Source organism: Hemitrygon akajei, chromosome 3 (assembly GCF_048418815.1).
Source record: "Hemitrygon akajei chromosome 3, sHemAka1.3, whole genome shotgun sequence".
NCBI lineage: Eukaryota > Metazoa > Chordata > Chondrichthyes > Myliobatiformes > Dasyatidae > Hemitrygon > Hemitrygon akajei.
The window spans coordinates 43,879,708-43,885,707 of NC_133126.1; positions in this window are offsets into that span (position 1 = coordinate 43,879,708).

The following is a 6,000-nucleotide window of genomic DNA, read 5'->3' on the forward strand; positions in this document are numbered from 1 at the left end:
CAAATACAAAAAGAAAGAAGTAATAACAATAAACATATAAACAATAAATATCGAGAACATGAGATGAAGAGTCCTTGAAAATGAGTTCATAAATCGCGGGAATGTTTCAGTGATGGGGTAAGTGAAGTTCTCTGGTTCAAGACCCTGATGGCTGAGGGGTAATAACTGTTCCTGAATGTGGTGGCATGGGTCCTGAGGCTCCTGTATCTCTTCCTGATAGCAGCGATGATAATTTTTAATCTACGTCAACGATTTAGATGAAGGCATTGAGAATAACATCAGCAAATTTGCTGATGATACTAAGCTGGGTGGCAGTGTGACATGTGATGAGGATGTTAGGAGAATTCAGGGTGACTTGGATAGGCTGGGTGAGTGGGCAGATACTTGGCAGATGGCGTTTAATGTGAATAAGTGTGAGGTTATCCACTTTGGGAGTAAGAACAGGAAGGCGGATTATTATCTGAACGGTGTAGAGTTAGGTAAGGGAGAAATACAAAGAGATCTAGGAGTCCTTGTTCATCAGTCACTGAAGGTGAATGAGCAAGTGCAGCAGGCAGTGAAGAAGGCTGATGGAATGTTGGCCTTCATTACAAAGGGGATTGAGTACAAGAGCAAGGAAATCCTTTTGCATTTGTACAGAGCCCTGGTGAGACCACACCTGGAGTATTGTGTACAGTTTTGGTCTCCAGGGTTAAGGAAGGACATCCTGGCTGTAGAGGAAGTGCAGCGTAGATTCACGAGGTTAATTCCTGGGATGTCTGGACTGTTTTACGCAGAGAGGTTAGAGAGACTGGGCTTGTACACGCTGGAATTAAGGAGATCGAGAGGGGATCTGATTGAAACATATAAGATTATTAAGGGATTGGACAAGATAGAGGCAGGAAATATGTTCCAGATGCTGGGAGAGTCCAGTACCAGAGGGCATGGTTTGAGAATAAGGGGTAGGTCATTTAGGACAGAGTTAAGGAAACATTTCTTCTCCCAGAGAGTTGTGGGGGTCTGGAATGCACTGCCTCGGAAGGCAGTGGAGGCCAATTCTCTGGATGCTTTCAAGAAGGAGCTAGATAGGTATCTTATGGATAGGGGAATCAAGGGATATGGGGACAAGGCAGGAACCGGGTATTGATAGTAGATGATCAACCATGATCTCAGAATGGCGGTGCAGGCTCAAAGGGCCGAATGGTCTACTTCTGTACCTATTGTCTATTATCTATATATCTTTACTTTTGCACTAATGTTAATATAGCCCCCTCACAAAGATGGGGTTCATAAATGTTAAAGAAATAATTAAGTCTCTCATTACTAGTTTACAATAACTCTTAGAGGAAAATTAATTAAATGTTAGTGTAATGGGTGCTTGATGGCTGGCTGAAGTCTGATAATGTAAAACGTAATTTGAATGTGATGGCTGGAGATGCAGTTGCCAAAGATTGGGCAAAGGAACAATGCCTGAAAGGCAGGAATTGATTTGCACCTTGTAAATCTGCATGCCCACCCAGACTTTACTCTTTGTGGAGAGTGGCAGCAAACTCCTCAATGCAGGCTTCATGCTCCCACCACCTGGAACGGAGAAGGTGACCGTGACTTCCTGCTGCCGCTGACTTCGAAACCCTTTGGCTCCAGATGATGGAGATTGCGTGTGATTTATATTTCAGCTGTTGCGGCATTTGGATCCAATGAGGCTCTGGAAGTCAACCAACTAGAAATGAACAGGAACAGTCATGATTTAAAATGATAGAAGGTTGGTAACAGGTTATGGCAAGCCTTTGTCAGAGAATGTTTTTAATTGAAGAGGCAGTCAGGTATTGAATGATGAGATTTTGTGATTCTTAACTGTCATTTCTTGGACTGTCATGGGTGGGGGATGTGGGGAGAAACAGTAAAAAAAATGGAAAACTACAATACAAGTAAAATAAGGAGGGTCTCAGGCTGAAACGTTGATTGCTTATTCGCTCCATGGACGCTGCCTCACTTGCTGAGTTCCTCCAGATTTTATGGGTGTTACTGTTCCAAAGAACTATTTTATGCAAATTGCTATCAGCAAAAATAACAGATCCCTTAAACTTGTTCTGTTGGATGGTATAAATTGGTGGTACATGGACCCAGAATATGCAGTGGGAAAAGAGCTGCTTGAGTTGTTGACTTTAGATTTTGTGTGCACTAAACAAACTGGAAATCTGTCAAATAATGAATGAATACATTGAAAAGGCAATGTGTCTTTCTTTGGTGTCTCAAGCCTATGAAACATTTAATTGTAGGCTTGTATTTCATGTCTGGGCAGAGTGCAGTCTTGTTCAGCTTTAAATAAAAAGCCTCCCTGTATGTAGTGCAATATAAACAATCAGAGTCGTCTGCAACTTTTCTAAGTCACTGAAGTGTATTGGGAGTGGCATTGCTGATCAGATTAATATCACAGCTGCAGAAAGGGAGGACGTTGAGGAGGGATTGTCTACTGAGTTGGTGTGTTGAAATCAGAAACAGGAAGGGAGTATTGTATAGAGCACCCCTCCCTCCAAATAGAGACACCAAGGAACAGACTGGGAGGCAGATTTTGGAAAGGTGCAAAAATAACAGATTGTTATCATGGGTGACTGGAAAGCAGATTTTGGAAAGGTGCATATGGGTGACTTCAACTTCCCTAATACTGATTGGCAGCTCCTTAATGCAAACGTTTTAGATGGAAATAATTTGTGATGTGTGTGCAGGAAGGATTCCTGAACATGTAGCAGGCCACCCTTGATTTGGTGATAGGCATACATCGAGTCACGTTACAGATCTCTGTGGGTGAGAATTTCAGAGACAGTAAGCACAACTCTCTGACCTTTAGTATAGCCTTGGAAAGGAGTAGGAGCAGGAAGAATGGGAAAGCATTAAATGAGGGAAGAAGGAGTTATGATACTATTAGGAAGGAACATCAGAGCATAAATTGGGAATGGATATACTGGGGAGATGCACAACAGAAATGCAGAGGTTGTTTAGGTAGCACTTGTATGGTGTTCTGGAGAGGTTTATTCCATTGAGACTGGAAAAGGATGGTAGCATGGAGGAGCAATGATTGACAAGAAGAAGAAAGAAGCTTACTTAAGAATTAGAATTAGAGTTTTATTTCCTACATACAATTCTCAACATGAGGGAGTAAAAATCTTTATGTTGTGTCTGTGTTGCTATGTACAAGTTGTTGAGGGAAATATGGAAGGATGTTGCCCAAACACTGAGATTGTAAACGTAATTGTTTTGTGTGCATGTAGATACAGTCAGATATACAATCAGATCAATGTGTATTGGTCAGCCTGATGGCCTGGTGTAAGAAGCTGTCCCGTAGCCTGTTGGTCCCGCCCTCAATGCTGTGGTACTGTTTGCCAGACGGAAGCAGCTGAAACAGTTTGAGTCTGGGGTGGCTGGAGCCCCTGATTATCCCCCTGGCACCTGCTGTTGTAAAGTTCACGTCCACAGATTTGCAGTGCCCTGTGATTGAGGGTAGTACAGTTTCCATACCAGGCCATGACACAACTAGTCAGAACACTCTCAATAGTGCCCATGTAGGATTTGGGGACTTGTGCCAAAATATTTCAACCATCTGAGGTGAAAGAGGCACTGTTGTGCTTCTTCCACCACGCAGCCGGTATGTACTGCCCAGGTGAGATCCCTGGGTGACGTGTATACTGAGGAACTTGAAACTACTCACCCTCTCAACTAAAGTCCCATTGATGTCAATAGGGGCTAGTCTGTCTGTGTCCCTCCTGTAATCTATGATCAACTAAGTTTCTTCAACCTTGAGGGAGGGTTGTTTTCTTGGCACCACTGTGTCAGGGCGTTGACTTCTCTGTAGGCAGTCTCGTCTTTGTTTAGGATCACACAGGGCTCCAGAGAGCTGCAAGGTAGCGAGGAAAGAGATTAAGAATGAAATTAGGAGAGCTAGACGTGGGCATGAGAAGGTATTGGCGAGTATGATTAAGGAAAGCCTCAAGGTGTTCTAGGCATATATGAAGAGCGGGAGGATGACCAGAGTGAGGGTAGGACCAATTAGGGATAGAACAGAAAATGTGCCTGGTGTTGGAGGAGGTAGGGGAGGTTCTTAATGAATACTTCGCTTTAGTGAGAGGGACATTGATGATTGTGGGAACTGAGTAAAATGTACTGATATGCTAGAACATGTCAATGTTAAGAAAGCAGATGTGCTGGAACTTTTGAAAAATGTTAGGTTAGCCAGACCGGATATACCCATGGTTACTTTGGGAAGCAAAGGACGAGATTGCCGCATCTTAGGCAATGATCTTTGTGTCCTCATTGGCATTAAGAGTAGTACGAGGTAAATAAACAAGGCAAATGTTATTCCTTTGTTCATGAAAGGAGAAGGATTTATAGACTAGCGAGCTCTACTTCAGTGGTGTGCAAATCATTGGAGCAGATTCTTAGAGTCAAAACTTAGGAGCATTTGGAGATGCATAGTCTGATTAAGAATAGTCATCTTAATCGGGTCATGCCTCACAAGTCTGACTGAATTCTTTGAGGAGCTGACAAAGCACATTGATGAAAGCAGAGCAGTGGGATGTGGTGTATATTAGTTTTAGTAAGGTGTTTGTTATGGTTCCCCATGATAGGCTCATTCAGAAAGTTAGGAGGTATAGGATCTATGGAAACTTGGCTGTGTGGATTCAGAATTGGCTTGCCCGTAGAAGGCAGAGGATGCCAGTAGAGAGAACAGATTCTGCCTAGATCGGTGATGTTCCACCAGAGATCTATTCTGGAACCCTTAATCTTTGAGATTTTTTTAAATACTTGGATGGGTTAGTAAGTTTGCAGATGACATAAAGGTTGGTGGTGGTGTTGTGGATAGTGTAAAGTTTGTAATGGTTTACAGCAGAACATTGACAGGATGCAGAGCTGTGCTGATAAGTGGCAGATAGAGTTCAACCTGGAAAATTGTGAAGTGATTCATTTTGGAGGGTCGAATTTGAAACGAGAATACAGAGGTAAAGGCATGATTCTAAGCAGTGTGAAGGGTCACGTCCATCGGTCTTATAAAGTTGTGCAAGTTGATAGAGTTGTTAAGGAAGTGTATGGTGCAAAGGCCTCCATTAGTTGAGCTTGAGAGCTGCAAGGTAAAATTCTGATTAGACCACACTTGGAATATTGTGTTCAGTTCTAGTAACCTCATTATAGGAAGGATGTCCGATCACAAACAAGAGAAAATCTGGAATACTGGAAATCCAAGCAACACACACAAAATTCTGGAGGAACTTAGGAGGCCAGGCAGCATCTATGGAAAAGAGTAAACAGTTGATGTTTCAGGTCGAGACCCTTCATCAGGAACCTTCCAGAAACTACTCCAGAAACTGCCTAGAATTTCCCTACTGCATAGCCCTCTATTTTTCTAGGGCTCCATGAACCTATCTAAGAGCCCCTTAAAAGACCCAATAGTATCCACCTCCACCACCATCACTGGCAGTGCATTCCACGCACCCACCACTCTGTGTGAAAAACTTACCCCTGACATCCCCCCGTACCTTCTTCCTACTTCCAAGCACCTTAAAACTATGACCCCTTGTGTTAGCCATTTCAGCCCTGGGAAAAATCCTCTGGCTATCCACACGATCAATGCCTCTTATCGTCTTATACAACTCTATCAGGTCACCTCTCATCCTCCGTCGCTCCATGGAGAAAAGGCCAAGTTTACTCAACGTATTCTCATAAGGTACGCCCTCCAAACCAGGCAACATCCTTGTAAATCTCCTTGGCACTCTCTCTATAGTATCCACATTCTTCCTGTAGTGAGGTGACCAAAACTGAACACAGTACTCCAAATGGGGTCTGACTAAGATCTTGTATAACTGTAACGTTACCTCACGACTCTTGAACTCAGTCCCATGGTTGATGAAGGCCAACATACCAGATGCCTTTTTAACAACACTGTCAACCTGCGCAGCAGCTTTGAGAGTCCTAGGGACACAGACCCCAAGATGTTTCTGATCGTCCACACTGGCAAGACTCTTACCATTA